Source organism: Pleurodeles waltl, chromosome 11, assembly GCF_031143425.1.
Source record: "Pleurodeles waltl isolate 20211129_DDA chromosome 11, aPleWal1.hap1.20221129, whole genome shotgun sequence".
Taxonomy (NCBI): domain Eukaryota; kingdom Metazoa; phylum Chordata; class Amphibia; order Caudata; family Salamandridae; genus Pleurodeles; species Pleurodeles waltl.
Genome location: NC_090450.1, coordinates 44,225,416 through 44,243,987, shown reverse-complemented (window position 1 = coordinate 44,243,987; position 18,572 = coordinate 44,225,416).

Here is an 18,572-nt window from a genome sequence, read left to right as displayed (position 1 = left end):
GGGAAAGAAGCTATGCAGATGTTGCCTCATACTCTCCATGTACAAACAGCAGAAACTAGGCAGTGGAGCAAGATGGGATGTCAAGGCGTGTTCATCACATCACTAAAGATGTATTGGACACGGGTGGACGCCATCCTGAACGCTGCAGATGACCTAGAAAATCAGATGCATGCTTCTTCAGCCAGATGGTTTCATTCAGAATATTTTGGACACATGGACTCATCCTCCCTTTTAGTTTTAGGTATATCAGATGGGGGGCAAGCGTTTTAACAAGATGACCACCTCCCCCATCTTATTCTGTGTCTCTGCTGGACTTCCCACCTAGCTGGCCCTTGAATCTCAAATGCATATGAAGGGGCTCTGTGCAGACTGACGGGTTGGTTAGTAGTGACATCTCACCACGCCACAGTAGTGAAGTCGTACACAAAGAAGGGTGGCAGTGGCTCGTGTCACCTTTCTTTGTACACAACTCCAAGTGCCATAATATAGTATGTGAATTCCAAGGAGTGGGCCCTCCAGAGAGAGGCTAAACAAAACTGCTGCTGTTCTGTCTAAGCCCGGTAGGGGAGATATCCATCTGCCGAATGGACCTAGGCACATCTCGTCAGTGTAGATGGAGTCAAAAGGCAAAGCACAGGAGATAGAGATGACCCTACCAGAATGTGTTTATCCAATGTATACCTTAAGAGATGCAGATGCAAATAGCAAAATAGAAGATCTGCTCCATATCCATCCAGCACTCCCCAGTGCACCAATAATACACGGTGCATGTAAGGCGCTGTGTCCTGGGTCGTCTGTGTTCCTCCAGCTGATCAGATGCCTAGCATCTTATATTTTGCCTTATATCTCTTGTGAGGGCCTATCTCATGACCTTGCTAATTTGCTTAAACCCTATAAGATATTAGTCATTTACAATAGTTGATACATTTATTTTCCTTATTGTACAATGCATTAAAGGAAGTATATTTACCATCATGTTTGATTTCGAGATTTTAGTTCATATATTCATGCATTCTTTGAATAGATGGTGCTTATGAGAATGTAGAATAGCTCTGAATTTTAACATGACTGCAAGTCTATTCTCATTTTATTTCTCTCACCTTCTATCACAATTACAAGGTTTATTTTTCCTCAGATGAAATGCCTAGAATGGCATACAATACTTGTTTACAGCCCTCTCGGTGAGAGCAATCAGGACCTTGACATTTAATCCAACACAGCAGCATGGACAATAGGCAAACCATTCAAGGCCAAATAAGGCCCTTTTTTCTGATAACAACAGAGACATACCTTAGCTTCGTTTTGCTGAGAGGCTTGAAAAATGGACAAAAATGAATTAAGTTTTCTTTTGAAACATTTGAAAGTATTTCTAGTGAAATACTGACCTTCAATATGGCAGGACCTTTGATGATTTAAAACTAGATTTGTAGGGATTCTAAAAATTGACCATATATAGTATGTTGCCAATGTTCATATTGTTTTCATTTCTTGCTTATGCTGTCTCTGCTTTATTGATTTCTATAATGTTGATGTTGACTTCTTTTGCACTATAGTTGGCCTACAATAAGAGTGTGCATCGCTCCTGTGTTGTGTGTGCACTTATGGTGAAAGGATGCCAGAACTCAGAACAACAATAAAAAAAGGCGTTTGACAGTCACTGCCATTGTGACGTGCCAGAAACACATTTTCTTCAGGTTAGATGAGTGAGGTGCGTGAGTCATCATTACTTGTCGATTTCTTAAGCCCAAAACTGGTGAGCTAGTCCACACCTGCACTTTGCAAAGAAACATGAATGATCTTTGTCGTGTTTACATAATGCTTATAAACACATAGCACTGGCCAAGGCCTCTGTATTCTACTCACTGGCAGGTGGCTCTTTATGTTAGACAGTAATAGGTTCCTGTAGAACAGGAACTGCCTCCAAATGCTAGCTATGAAATGACCAATAAACACTCTGTTGTGCATTATCTATTGACGTGTGAACTTAGGGCCTGATTTATGAAAAGTTAGCTCCACCTTTGCACAAAACTTACAAAATATAATTATATTTTGTAAGTTTACGCCACTTTTGCATTAAAAATTACTCAAAGGCGGCGCTAACTTTTCATAAATCAGGCCCCAAGTACCTTCTGCACTAAAAAGTGATCAGATGTCAAATATGAATGATCCACACCAAGGACACCACACGGCCAGTGTATCCCAATTAATAGATTGGACCGGAATCATGCTTTTACTGGCTTTTACTGTTGGAATAAAGTTTGCAGCCATGACCTCTCTGGCTTTGATACCTCTGTATTCTTGGTCAACCTGCAAAGTGATTCGGATTCCTTAATTTCACTTTCCTATGGTCCTGCTGGACCAAAATGAAACCTGACATGAGAATGGATGAGTCACTCAGTGCATTGATCAATGAATGATGGAGTGACTGGGTTCAAGGGTGAATGAGTGAGTGATCACCCGCAGAAAGAAAATAGGAACTTGTTGCCATGAGTGGAGCCATGGCAATCTTGAGCATCCTGCTCATTAACTCACCATCTCATTCATTCAACAATCCTTACAATTACTTATTCATCACTCTTTTTTCATAAAAACATACACCCACCCATTCACTTACTCATCCCCTAGTGCACTCACTTGTCCACACATTTAATCAATTGTCCATTCATCCATGCACACACTCACTATGCCATTCATCGCTCTGTGTGCTCATTCATTCATCCACCCACATAGTCTCTCACCTATTCATCTGTTCATTCACTCATTACTCCACACTCAACTCATTCTCGCTTTCATCCCCTCACCAGCCGTACAATCACACCTAAAAAGTTGCCAATCAATGAAAAAGCCAGACCTATTGACTTTGCCAATGTTTGTCTTTAGAAAGCAGACACGTTTAGGCAAGCTTGTACAAATCCTGGTGGGCAAATTCTGAAAAAGTAAGGCTTAGTTTATGCCATAAAAGGTAAGTACTACTGCGTACATTAGGTAGATAATTCACCTATACACATGCCAGGACTAGAAGAAACTTAGCTGTCATCACAATAACCTATTTGAAGTATTAATGATCTTTCTATGCCTGAGGGTCCAATTGAACTCTGGTGATTGCTGTATTTTACTACCCCAAGAAAAGTTAAAGGGGGCACTTTCCTTGCATGTGCCAGGGCCCATTGCATCCTTGCTGAGCTACTGGTCTGATTGAAAAATAGCATCTTCATGAGTCCTTTGCAACAGCGAGGGACTGCTCTCCGCTTGGAGCGGCAGCAGGTGGACCAACTCCGTGATCGGCAGCAAGGGCAGACTGGCTGCTCAGAGCATTTCCCCACAAGGCTGGAAGGGTGTGGGGGTACATTTGTTACTGGGGGGCAGTGTTGTAGCAGTGCAGCAGTTTTAGGAGCACTGCAGAGTTCCTAGTATAACCAACAGATTTCAGGCAACAATACAAGTGCCATAACTGGTGATTAATGTACCTGCTGGAGAGAGATCAGAGTTTTGTCTAGTGGCAGTTTTGACTCATCTAAGGTACCACAGAAGGTTAACATGCCTGCCCCAAAGAACATGCACTATGCAGTTTAGAGAACAGTATTTTATGTGCAATGCTCAGTGGGATACTGCTTTCATCACAGAGATACTTTTGTTACTTTGCAGTTCATAATTTGCAATCATAGTCTAACACAGTGAGCTATGAACTGCCATCAAAGAGCTGCATGTAAACTGCATGATATAGGGTTAGAAAGTTATGTTTTTCCCAGTCTTTGATTATCCTAATTTTGCTAAAAAGGGTTTGCTTTGGGTAAAAATAAATTGTTATGAGTAAAGTCAACCCTAACCACTGTAGCTGAGCTTATGCTTTCCCAGACAAAGCACTCTTAAAACATGCCTACCAGTAAGGAAGGCATGTGCATCCTAAACCTTGTAGTCCCCTTTCTCTTACGTAACATTTTCTAAACACTGATTTACACATGTATGATTCACTGTCTCTGTATGTGTATGTGATGTAAAGTGCTTCAACTCCATACACTTGTAAGAGAGGCGCTATAAAACAAATGAATTACACATGAGAGAGGGGCCATGGAGAGATGCGAAGCACTGTTAGAGCGTGATGTTGATGGAATCATTGAAGAGCCCCAATAAAGAATTCTGTATCCTGGTGCACTGTAAGGTCACCATTTACTATGCTTTAAAAACGAATACAATTAAAAATATTTTGTAGAATGCACCAGTTTTGCCATTTTTTACCATATTTTCTAGGTGAGAGTGAACCCCTAAATCCCATTGTAGTAGCAATGCTGGCTCGCTACTCACCCTTTGGGTCTGGGCTGACAACATTTGCCAGGGCTGCTTTGGGTTCCTAGACCGGTCCTGATAGGCAGAACCACATTGTGCTTCCCAGTCCCTGAAAGTCCTTCCATCTAGTGGGCAGGATTCCAGGCAACAGGAAGTCTGCTCTGCACAGAATTCTGTTGGCATCTGTTAACTCACTGTCAGTCTACTCGAGGCTACAGACTAGCAGCAAAAATATCCCGGCTATGAACCAATGTCGTTACCTTACGAATTACTCCTTGCTGCTGACGTTCTGCATTTCCTCGCCAGGACATCAGACTACAGGAGTTTGTCACATGCAGTGGTTCAGGAGGGCTAAATTTAGCAAAATGTCGCCTCAGGCAAGGTAAAACAACTCTCCCCATCTTCGAGATGGGCAAAGTTGAGGCTTTGTTACATTGACTGTGAAGCTTAAAGATGCGTCCAACCCCAGGTGCATTGCAAATCTGCATTAAAACATCAGCTACCAAAAATTCTGATAAAATATTGAGTCCAATATTAAAGTAATAAAGTTACGACAGGAGTAGTAAGGGGACATATATATATATATATATATATATATATATATATATATATATATATATATAGTGTTATATGTGTAGTTGAAGTAGTGATAAGGAAAAAGTAAATAGCAAATACAAATAGTGTGAAAATATAAGTTAGAAAGGATTGGAAGAATGTTGAAAAACAAAAGTGAGTAAAACTATGTGTTTAAAATGGGATTTAAAATTTTAAATTTAGAAAATCACTAATTTTATGTGCAATGTATGTAAGCTACGATATCCATAATGCATTGTGCATTGTGTTGTGATATTGAGTATAAAAAGCAAAAGGGAAAAGGGACTTATTCACTGTGAACAAGACTCCATGGGGAGTTGAAACGCGTTGGTGGTTGTTACTTAAAATAAATACACATTATTGAGACTTCGTGGAGTGCAGTGAAAATTCTTGGTTGGAATTGTAATCTGAATTTTCTTCGGCCCCCTTGGCACTGAGTTTATGTTAAGAATCCTCCAAACAGTCCTCGTAGGTGAGGTATCAGGGTCTCTCCATCTTTTCACCTTTGACTGAGAGTTAACACCATGATGAGTGAGTGTCTAAGTGAATGAATGTGGACTAGCTCATGCACAATACCACTGAACAGGTTTCTAGTAAGCCATCGCTCATCATCTCCTGCTGAAGTGGAGACCACTTGATTTATCCCTCTATGGGATTGTTGGGGATACCCTCACTGAACTAAAGATTTTCTTTGTCCAGTGTCCACATCAACTTATAGTGCCACACACCTCCCACAACGTCACATATTAGACAAAACCTCTGGAGGCATCATTCACACAAATACTTCTCCAAATCATCTAGTTGGCTGTTTGCCACCTCAATAATACACCTAATAAAACTATACTCACAAATCACCTTAAAACAACATGCATTAGACAGAATTCCTGGAATTCCTGGCACCATCATACACTCATATTGGCTCCAAGCCAGATGGTTAGCTACAGATTTGCCATTCCAAAGGCAAATCAAGATCAAATCATACTCATACCTCACCCTACCCAAGAACACACATTAATATCACCTGTCACCATCACGCTTACGATGTAGTTGTAAGCAATAGACCTGCCTAAAGGTTTGCCACTTCAGTGGCACAAGCAGATAAAGGTATACACATACTTAGACCTACAACCATCATTGCACAACCCAGTGTTTTCAACACCAACAGCACTTATAGATCAAATTGTATTCTCCATATGAGAATAGCACATATTTGACACAACCCTGTGCACCCTAACAGGCACAACATAGCTCACACTCATGTGGATGGCTGATCATTGGCCACTCCACTAGCACAGGTAGGTCACATCCATGTCTCATCCTACATTAACAGCAGATATCAGACACAATCCCTGGCACCAGTGCAAGTCCAACTAGGTTACAAGCCATATGCTGGGCGGGGTGTTTGCCACCTCATGGCAACACCTATTCAGCGTATACGAGCGCATCTACTTTATCTCACACATACATGTATCAAACATCCTCAAGAAACTAAATGAAACTTACACAAAACATGCCAATGTAAACATAGATTAGCATCAAAGTTAAAGAAAGGGCAAATACGCCTTCAAATGTAACGAACCTGAAGGTGAGCAGTGGACAAAGATGTCCAGTAGCAGAATGAAACAAACTGTAACATCCCTTAGCATGCAAATCCCATCACATAATGCACCACACAGACAAAGAACATCATCTAGCCAGTCGCTACCTAAAATAATCCATTAAACAAAACATTAGCCTACTGCATCTTGATAACCACTTTTGAGTATGACTCACCTCTAAACAACATGAAACACAAACAGATGAAATATCATTAGATAAGTCAGTGTGTGGTCAAAAAGAATCCTGTGATGTAATGACACCAAGTTTTCAAAAGAGGTTTGGGACCCTGCTAACAATGGTAAGAGCAGGACCTTATTTGTGCTGGGTCCTGCAGAGTACCAGACCTGCCAGTAATTAAAATGCAAAATGCAACTTTGAAATGGGTTCAAAATGGGCTGTATTGATGTCCCTAACTTTGTTGCCAAAAACAGTTTTCCATTTCTTAACAATGACTTTAAAACCCTCTAAGGTATACCTTATCAGTGATCCCTGATTAAATTCCATGTTTTACTTCATCGTGCATCCCCTAAGGGTATTTCTTTTTATCCAGAAGTTGTAGGGCTAGTGTGTCTTTCTTCCATGCAACGCATGACCCTTGTACAGTGCACAGTTTGAGTTGAGTCGCCTCTAGGTGTCTGATTGAGTTCAGGTTATGGGTGGTTGTTTATGAAGTTGCACAATTGAGAGCTCAAGAAGTGGATACTGAAGGGAGTGAGCGTTCCTTACACTGTCTGTCAGTGGGTCACAGCGGAGTGCAGACCACGTGCAAAATTAAGGGCTTATTGGCAAATGGATGGGCTGTATGGATGGGCTGTATTCTTGGAGGGAGGGGACGGTGAAGTGGAAAAGACTGAAAAGTCAGTGCTGAAGAGGAAAGAGCTGAAATGTGAGATATGCAGATAGAAGATTTCAGAAAGATTTAGGGGAGAAAAAGAACTTAAAGGTATAACCTAGGTGAAGACTGCTGAGGAAAGTGGTATTGGGGAAAGATGGAGACACTCTGAAGGACACACCCCTTCCACAGACCTTAGTAATGTTCAGTTCAGTCAGGCACATTCATAATTGAAACTCTTTTCATTCTGAACGTTTAAAACAAAATCATTTTTCTATTCTTTTATCTGACACTGGCCACAAGCATTGGCAAGGTCAATAGGTCTGATTTGTTATTGTGTGTTGGGTTTCCAGTGGCCGAAAACTCACAGAGAGGCACTCAAAACCTGCTCGTGTGGCATTTTGTGTAAAGCACAGGACTTTAGTGCACATATTTTAAGCCACGCCCTTAATTACAAAGGCCACACCTCCTTAAAGGGATTCCTCCTAATGCTTCTTTGGCCTCGCCCATTTTAGACCCCCACCCACTGTTTTCATCCCACTGGAAGCACTGGCTAAAAGCTGTGCATATCCTGAGAAGAATACTGCACCAGTGTTCAGTTTACAGTGTGAGTCTGAGTTCATTTAAACCTACCCCACAGCAAAAGACGCTGTCTAATTCTCTTTTTAATGAATTTTCCGTTTTATTGCTTTGTTGACAATTCTAATTATGCATTCATGCTTGTATGATCCTGTTTCCAATCACTCATACTCAATAAACTTTGTCTTTAATTACTCTCCTGCCTAAGGTTGAGCAACTGAGGTAATAAACCGGAATACAAATCCGTAGGCCTAAAATTACACATATGTCATTTTAACTGTCACATCAACCATCAACCCCCTGAGCAGTTTTCCCAGATCTTATAATCTATCTACAACAGAAGCTAAATTCACTAGCTAAAGATTTATGCATATTATGCATGCGGTGCTTTCAGTTTTGGATATCCATCCGTCACTGGAGTGAATGACACATGGTTGTATGTCGGAACAATGGAGGCATTTACAATGCCTGCCTTAAGAACATGTCACAAACCCAGTGGCAGCTTGTGGGAGGGAAAAGGGGCAGGGCGGGGGGAAATAAAATAATAAAAAATAAAAAACGTACCTTAATTCCGTGCCGCGTTGCTCCTCCGCTCCTCCGTCGTCACCCAGGTGGCAGGCACAGGCTCCCAGCCTGCCCTGCAGCCAATCCTGACACTGCTCAGAGCAGCGCCAGGCTTGGCTGGGAGCACCCAGTCAGGGCACTTCCAGGCAGACTGGGAGTCTGTGCAGGCTCTCTCCAGCCTGGCAACACGGTGCCGGGCTGTAGAGAGCCCTGTGCGCATGTGTGTTTGGCCAGCCCGAGACGGCTGGCCAAACATACATGCGCACTGAGGGAGTGCTCTGTGCACTGCCCTCAGTGCTCATCACCCAATGACTCACCCCTTTTAATACAGAAATATAATAAACATAGTTTATTATCGATTTGTATAAAAAGGTTTGCAGCTGCTGCTGGTTGCGGGAGGGCGACACTCGCCGCGCCTGCCCAAACCAAAAATGTGTCTCTACGATGCATTCCTTTACCACGCAAGCCATTACAACGACTTGCCTTGGGAAAGTGCCGGACTTCATAACAGTATGATTTACTATTCCAACTCCAGTCTGCACCACAGTAGGGAAAGTGTTGGACTTAAAGTCCAACATCATCCAACAACGTTTTTCCTAAGGCAAGTCATTGTAATGACTCACATAGTAAAGGAATGCGTTGTAAAGAAGCATTCTTATTTCAGTACTCTTTGTAAAGACACACCGTGGTTAGAGCCATGTTGTTAAGGCTATTTCCCATGACACATTAATGTATTCTTTGTTTTAAGCATGTAGGCATGAAACATTGTAGGAAACGTTGCAGAACAACTCCAACTCAAAGAGATGGAATACCTTACTAAGTCAGGTGCTTAATTTGAGCTGGTGGTTTCCGGTGACTGGCACCAGCACCTATTTTTGAGTGTTTTTTCATTTTCCTCTTCCTCCGTCTTTCCTATATGTGTCTTTTGCTCGCAGTAAATGCTTGAGATGGAAAAAAAAGTTTCTATTTTTCTGCCTCAGGCATTTATTTGCCGTAAAAGACACATATGGGAAAGACGGAGGAAGAGAAAAATGAAAAAGCGCCACAAAGGGGGAAAGTAGAAAACTAGAAGAGTGTGCTGAAGGGGCAGGGACAATGGTGTAACAAAGGCACCCATGGTGCGGGGCTCCCTGAGTTCCAGTAGGCCCCTGAACACAGTGCACTGGCCTGAGACCTCCTGAGTGAGTCCTGAGAGGGCGGGTCCCTCCATGTACTGTGCAGAGGGGCCCCTCAAGTTTCATTACACCACTGCAGTGTCTGTAAATGGATTAAAGATGGCTTCAGGATTACGCTGCCTCAGTATTCCATGCTCTCACATATAATTTTCAGCAGCTGCGTGTTTCAGAGGAGAGCTTTGGGCACCGGCACGGTTTTATTCACAAATTAAGCACTGACTAACTTAGGCCCATATTTATACTTTTTTAGCACCGCATTTGCGCCGCTTTTTGATGCAAAAGCAGCACAAATTTACTAAATTCAATTGTGCGGCGCTAAAAAAGTATAAATATGGGCCTAAGTTAGTCAGTGCTTAATTTGTCCAATAAAATTGGTCACTGCTTAGGGATACATTAATCTCTCTCTCTCGCTCTCTCTCTCTCTATCTCTCTCTCTTTTTCTCCTTCTCACACATTCTCTCCCACCGTCTGACAATTCCTCGGTTGCAGCCTCCTTTTATGTCAACATTAAAAGGTGAGAGCATGGAAGACGATTGACACCACAACAGACTGAAACCATGTGGTTCAGATTTACTTCAAGCGGTTTAGCATCGCGGAGCAACTCTTTCTTACAAAAAACATTTTGCACCAAACTTTGACGCCAGAGCAGTGGACAATACCTTTTGTTTCGCAGAGCACTGCGTTCTGTTGTCTATGTTAAGGGGGGTTTAACTGCTGGTAACAGTGCAAACACCCATAGGCTTTCATGCTAAACCACATCTACTGAAGTAGTTTGCCCTGGCTTTGGGTAAAATCCTGAAGCTAAATGAAGCTAGGCCCAAACAAAGGGCAAACATAATATTGTGTGATACTCCTGCATGCAAGATGTGTAATTGCTATGACTTTACACATTTGACATATCATGTCATGCAAGGTGCAAATGGCTTTTGTAGCGCAACCAATGACATCATCCAATCAGTCAGTGCAGAAGATTTTCAAGCAGGGCTCAGCTAAGGTTATATACTCTGGACCTTTGTTTCCTGAGCAACACTACGATTCCTATTTTCTAAATATTTATCGTTTGTTTGCTTTTTTACTCTTTGTTATTGAACACAGTAATGATTAAGGACTTTTTTTCCACGAAATTTATGAAAAACGTAGCTGCCGCCGTGAGGTTTTTAAAGTATTTTTTAAAAATCATGATATGAAAAAAAATAAACATTTATGGCAGAAGAGTCCAGTTAATTTTTTTTTTTAGCTTTTTAAATTTCAGAAAAGAAGTGATGCTTCCTGAAAAAAAAAAGGACATTGACTTTTTATGTGCAGAGTGTTCTAACAGAAACCTTTTTCTAGAAGAATGGCAGCTGAAGTATCATTCGACAATATAGGTACTCATTTTGGGGTTTGGAGAAGCTCAAAATTCTGCATGTATTTCAATTCCAGTGGACTCGACATTTTGCAAACCCCTACTAAATAACTTCTCGTCATTCCTGCCAGACTCTGCTCTCAGTTGCCAATGTCATTTATTGTAAAAACACAAATAATTATTGCAAGATACCAAACGTTAAAAAAACAGAGAAAAATAATGTTTTTTTTATGCGGACCCCTTTATACCTTTTATTGTGCCAATTAATTTTGTTCTATATTAATGGGCCCCCTTCCAGTGACCCTGTGAGCTCAGACACCCAGTCTCCCATATGAAAACATCTAAGTAGTGGAGTCTGCCATTGGAAGTAAGCCTCCTGCTTAAAGGAACACTCTTTCGCATTTAGACACACACCTGGGCGCACAATGCTTTGTAGCAGTATACATGGTGTTGAGTTAGTAAAGCCCACAGCGTAGGATGCTGTTTTAATTTTTGATTTAATTAATGTTTATCTTTTATTGCTTTGTTGAAATTTTTAATTATGTGTGGCATGTTTGCATGACTCTGTTTTCCAATCACTCAAACACCATAAACTTGACTTTTATTACTCCCCTGGTAAGGGCAGCCAGCTGAGTTAACAAACTGTGATACAACCTAGTTTTTGTGTGGTTCTAACATTCATGTTAACCAATGAGAAACTTGCCAGCGTATAGTCCCACTACAGCAGAAACAGTAACTACAAGTGAGGGCACTTATACATTGTATGCCTTCTTCGTTTGCAGTTTGAGGTTTCCTTCCATCACTATATCCACCAATAATACATTTATCTATTTTTAAGATTTGTTTTTGCAGATGTGCACTTTATACTTTGATGAAGCTGTTGGCCAGGAAGGACACAGCGGAGGGAGAAGGAACCTTGCCCTAAGTTACCGAAGGACCACAATATATATAAAATGTAGTAACCCTGGCAGCCTCTTGAAAATAAATTCCCCTTATGGTGGATTAGGAAGGAGGAGGGCATCAGTGTCAGACTGCAAATTGATGGAGTTTCACTGCAAAACATCAAGAGGGATACCTGTGTTGAAGCTTTTCTCAGATACACAGAGATCTTAGGTTGTCAGTGTGATGCCCCCAAAAATTTGACAGCCAGCATGCACCGCAGTTATAGCTGGTTGCTTATTTAGGATGTCTTCCCAGACTTTGGGCCTGATTCCAACTTTGGAGGATGGTGTTAAACCGGCCCAAAAGTGGCGGATATACCACCTACCATATTACGAGTCCATTATATCCTATGGAACTCGTAATACGGTAGGTGGTATATCCGCCACTTTTGGGACGGTTTAACACCGTCCTCCAAAGTTGGAATCAGGCCCTTTGTGTCCTGCCAAGAGTAAAATTAGCAGGTGTGCCATACAGCTGGTTCCTGCCTGTTCATTGGGATCTCAATTACATGGAGGGCTGGAGGGCGTGTGGACCTCCCTGCTAATGCGACTTGCCTGTTCAACTTCTGTAGTGGTGGAATTTGTTAACATTACACATTAACATTAGAATAGATTCCACAATGGACAGGGATTGTATTCATAAAACATACTTCTTCAGTAGCATTGCTGACAAGACCAGCATCAATGACCCAAGGGAAAGTATTACCCTACATCACATACAGCACTGTGTGATGCTTCAGGACTAATGACTGATGATATTCTCTATCTACGAATAAGAGTGGCGTAGAGACATTTTCTGGTTACCGTGAAGGACATTCTTTTAAATTTAAGGGGTCAGGAGACCATACAACTCGCTTTCATTTACTCTACTGGTGCAGATCTAAAGCTGTTGAAAAAGTCAGTCTTAGAGATGAAACATGTTGCATGTGGGAGCTGATATTAGCAGCAACTGAAGCCCAATTCCTGTTAACAGCGAGAATAATATTAGTAAAAAAACAGGAGGAATGGCTGTGTTATATATTATTCACTAATATGTTACTGAATTGTGTCCCCTAGGCTTGGTATGTTGTATAGACTGCAACAGAAAGAGTATATCTAAATGTATGGACCTTTTGGTCGAGAAAACACACTGACAACATGCTGTATACTGTTGCTACCCACTATCTAACAAGATGATTATTGTTTGAGTGACACCCAAAAAATGTAGGGTTTACCAAATCTAGGTCCCTTTTAATTGCACTTTGCATAATCACTCAGATTAAGCCTGGCCTTTTTAAGGTTATTTTTTGTAAGTGGTGTTCAGGATGGCGGTGTGGCTGATGGGCATCAAATGCAGTTCTCTTTAGGAAGGCACATTGCATTTATCGCTAATTAGTGTGATTTCTGCCGTAGACAACTGTGCAATAATGGTACAATCTTGTGAGAAATAAGTCAAAAAGCTAGCTTTAGGTTTAACAAGGGCATGACTGTGACTGAAATACACAACTCGCCAATGGGTTTGTCATATGCTTTACTTAATGAGGGCCTTGGAATAGCTACCTCTTTGGATAGGTATCCCCACTTTGAATGCCAAAGCAAAATTAAGCGGTGTTTTGCATTTTATAGGCATAATGTTAGTAATGTTATCAAATCCACACTGTTACAAAATTACTCAACTTTGGCCTTTAAGGAGAATGCTTTAATCGTTTAAACAAGTTGCATGGAGTGGTGCATGAGCCTATGTAGTTATAATCCAAAAGCAATACAATATTCTTTGATAATTATTACTTCTTTGCTTAAGAATTCACCCTTATAGTTGGTCATGTTATTTCCAAGTATTTCCCAATTGCTTCAAAAAGTCAAATTGCTAATGACCTACGCACATGCTCCTGGAAAGCAATTTACTGCTGGATCAAGTGTGTCTCCTTAAGCATGGTGAGGGTTTATTTTTCTGCATGTAAAACAAATGCAACAATTAATAACTTCTAGAAACGCTTATCATTGAAGAAGTGTAGCAAAGCTTGTGAACCACTCATCCTTGAACTACTGAGGCTACTACAAACCAGAAGAACCTTATTACTAGAGAGCAGGAGGATATGGAGTCATGCAGCTCCCCACTGCAAGTAAAGCACATCATATAATCCAAAGATCCTCCCTGTATGCAATTAACAACCTATTTACATTTAATTACGAAAATAATGTAATACTTCATACCAGTGGTGGATTTTTGGAGGGAAAATGGCCAGGGAGGAGGGTTGGTTGGGGGAGAGGGAGAAATAAAAAAATCTATTTTTTAATAACTTACTTTATTTCCACGCCATGCTGCTCTGCTACTCTGCTCCTCCGTCCTCGGGTCGACTGCAGGCAAAGGCTCCCAGCCTGCCCAGCGGCCAATCCTGACGCTGCTGCTGGTGGGGGGCAGGGCTCCTCCACCCTAGCAGGGGAGCCACCCCTGCTTCATACACCTAACGCTACAGCATCACAGACAAATCCCACCACAATCCCATGTATGTAGGGCGGCTGATCACTCACTGTTAAAGAACCCCAATGTGATCGATTTAGGAGACAGCACCAAATACTGAGAATTTTAAAGACCCTTGAAGAAAGCCTCGTGATCACAGTCTTCAGAAAAGACTATGGTCATTTGGGCACTCCTCAGAAATCAATGACATTCTCTTAGTTGCAAATAGAGTTCTGAAGTTGGTTTCCGAAGCAATATCCTGGTACAAATTACCATAGGACAGACTACAACAGAGCAAGGTGTACATTTCTGTATTTGAAAAATTCGGCATCCCTAAAGTTGTGTAGGCTTGCTATGCGCAGATGTATTTAAGAACATTGTTGAAAGTCAATACCTAATTGACTTGCAGGTTATTGTCTCAGATAACATAATTTAACTTAGTATATTGTTTCAGAGTATGCCATAACATGCCTTGGATGTGTAAAGACTTGCCACTTCTGCTAGGAGATGACGACTTTGGTCAACATTTATGTCACGTATGTTTTGTATCACACTAAAACAATGGTTATGAATAAGGTACACTTTTCAGAAAACTCATGATGTTCGGCCAATTGCTCAAACCAGGATTAAAAATGAGTACTAGGTACTGGTTGAACTCCTTCTCCTCTGGACTACATGTACTCTCACTTTTAACACTCAAAATATTGATACGTTTGCATTTCAATCAATCGATCAATCAATTATTTTTAGAGTGCACTACTTACCCATAGGGTCTCAAGGCGCTGACGGGTTTGTCCCCAAAGTTCAATCGAACAGCCAGGTCTTGAGGTCCTTCCTTAATTGTGGTAGTGATGGCGACACTCCAAGGTGGAGAGGGAAGGTGTTCTACCTTTTACGGGCCAAGTAGGTGAAAGATCTTTCTCCACCTGAGGATTTCTTTATGCAGGGCACATTGGCGATCAGCTGCTGGGAGGAGCGGAGCGGTCTGGAAGAGGAGTACCAGGTGATGCGGTGGTTGAGATAGATGGGTCCGATGTTGTGGAGGGCTCTGTAGGCGTGCACGAGGAGTTTAAAGTTGATCCTCTTCTAGACGGTGAGCCAGCGGAGGTCTGTCAGGTGTTCTATGATGTGTTCTCTGCAGAGGGTGTTCAGGACGAGTCTGGCGGCTGTGCTCTGAATTTGTTGCAGCTTGCTCAGGTTCTTCTTCGAGGTTAGGAATAGAGGGCGTTGCCGTACTCAAGTCTTCTTGTGATTACGACGTGTGTCACGGTTTTTCGGCAGTCGGTTGGTATCCACCTGAAACTCTTCCGTAGGAATCGGATGGTATGGAAGCAGATGGATGTGAGGGAGTTGACCTGTCTGGGCATGGTGAGCGTTGAGTCGAGGATTTTGCCGAGGTTTCGTGCATGGTCGGGGGTGGAGGAATTTCTAAATAGTGCCCTCTGTCCCAATCTTGAAGTGAAGGAAACTTGCATTTAATAATATATGTACAATTCTGCTATCGTCCAACACAAACTTAAATGATCTGATTTAAAGTATTAAATGTTCTGCCACTTTTTATCTGTGAATTGACCCTATTTCTTAAAGGCTGTCTCCGGGAGCTCAGTTTTAGGTTTGTTGTGTGTTTACACAATGCATCTGCTGGTATCAGCGTTTCCACAAGAAATAGCTGTATAGTGCATGGTCGCTATTGTGTAAGTCTCACTGTTGGTATAATTTTAGACTCAAAACTTCAAGCCTCAAGAGAAACACAACGTGGTTTGAGTTTTTCGAAATTGTGGCTCTTTTATTGAAATGTATTTAGAAGAACTTACAATTTCAATGTGACCTGCCATCAACAATGACACATAATTTCATAACTAATATTTGAGCACTGTTTGAAATATTTTGAAGCTCCTAAGGATGTGTTTCTTTTTTCTCTCTCTGAAGACAAAACTCTGACTAATCAATTGGAAGCCAAATTACATTTGGAATATTAGAATCGTGGGAGAGATATTCTCACTTCTTTAGTCACCGAATATGGGGGCCAACAGGCAAAAGGCAGTTACTTAAATTCTGCAAAGTGGGGCTAGTTAAATTTCATTTCGGCATTTTTGAAAAATTTGAATTTCCACAGCTGATAAGGTTGCAGCTGATAATGAATTATATGGCAAAAGTAGCACATCCATAATTATGTGGAATTTGCTGCAGTCACAACATTCTAATTGCATTGAATATGCCACATTGAAACTGTTCCCCTGAAAGCATCTGTGCCACATTTAGAAAACATTTTGATCACTGAAATTTAGGACTATTAATCCAAAGGACATTGCAGGGGATACCTCTTTACAAGGACCATTTTACTGTGATATTTTAACTCCTAGAAGTAGTTCTACACAGAGGTTCCACTAGAGACTCTTACAAATATTGTCTACAATAAGTTTCAGAATAGAGATTTTTTCATGGTTTTGAGACCATCAAGTGCCCGTCTTCTAACTAACACGGACACGTGAATTTACGAAAAGCTACTATTTCGTCTGGAGTAAGGACGTTATGTATCAACGCGTTTCTCTATAGGCACAAAGTGGGTAAAACCATCCGATCAATCAGCCACCAAATGTGCATTTTCTGTTTTATCAGCACATGTTACTCCAAACCAAGGGGCATATTTAAGGAAAGTGTTGCTGCACCGAGTGCAGCGCCACATTCCCTGCGCCCCTTAGCACCCCCTACCCCCACCATGTGTGCGCCGTATTTAAAATACGGTGCACCATGGCGCAGGGTAGGGTGCAATTGCGTCATTTTTCAGGATGCGATTGGTGTACTCTGCAGGAGTGGCACCAAAATATTGGCGCTATTCCTGCAGAGTACATAGGGCCCTATTCTAAAGAATGGAAGCCCCCTTTTAACACCTGCTCTTGAGCAGGAATTTAAAGTGCCGTTAAAAATGGCACAAGGAAATCTCATAGATTTTCTTACACCATTTTTCCGGGTCCCCTACCTGGGGAATGACCCCTCTGCATACATTATGCCTGGCGCAGGCATAATGTAGCGCAAAGGGTTACAGAGTGCCTGTGAATAAAGTGTGGGGATTTTGTCCTCGTTGGGCCACATTAACGTAAAAAATAATGACATTACTGTGGCACAGGTTGGCGCTAGGGCATTATAAATATGCCCCCAAGTGAGTAGAGTGTTAGGTCTACTGAAACACATTCAGCCCTTTTGAAAAACACCTGTGTTGTGTCTTTGTCAGGTACATGTTCATGCTGAAAGGTATCTTGGCACAAAATAGTAGAGGTTTATTTTTCATTAGTTCAATGATACTCATTTTATCAACCTCGGAAGTCAGAAAGTCTGAAAGGTCCAGTGTTGTACTGTATTTTCTGGCAGTCTGGCAGTATTGCATTGGCAGATGCACCACCCTAAATGGGCCAGTGTGTGGGCAGTTGTTTTTGGTCCCTTCATGGCCACTGGACCAGAAATAAAACGACCCTCACGTTGGTCCCTCCAGTAGTGCCAGACTGTGCGAAAGGCCAATCCATCCTTGAGTGGACCCAGTGGGATTTGAAGCTGTGACTTGAGGCCAAACACACGTTCCTGCTGTCGATACATCAGTCCGCAGAGCCCAAAAACATAACTTTCGTCAATAGTTCAATTTATTAAAATATGTTATTCTCACAGCCCCTTGGCTACAGGTTTGGAAAAAGAGACATGGAAGAAAAAGACAAAACACACAAAAGAACATATTTGTAGAACAATTACAATATTGTAAACACCATAGCCATAATAGAAACATTTCAACTGGAGACAAAAGAATATTTTTGAATGTTAAAGGCCATCTGCAGACCACATACACCAGTGGTTCCCAACCTTTTGACTTCTGTGGACCACCACGTTATTATTACTGGAATCCGGGGACCCCCACTGAATCATTATTGGAGTCGGGGGACCCCCTACTAAGTCATTACTGAAAGCTGGGAACCTAATGTGTTAATATAGCCTTAGAACCCGCCGTAGCGGGCTCTACTGGCTATTAAAGGCCCGCTCCCCGCGTTAAATGCCCGAGCCGAAGGCGAGGGCATTTAACAAGGGAGAGGGACTTTAATAGCCGGTAGAGCCCGCTACGGCGGGTTCTAAGGCTATTAGAACATTCTGCCACTCAGGGCAGAATGTTCTATTAAAAAAAAAATGTTCACGGAGCCCGAGGGGATTAAAATCCCCTCGGGCTCCGTGAGGCTTT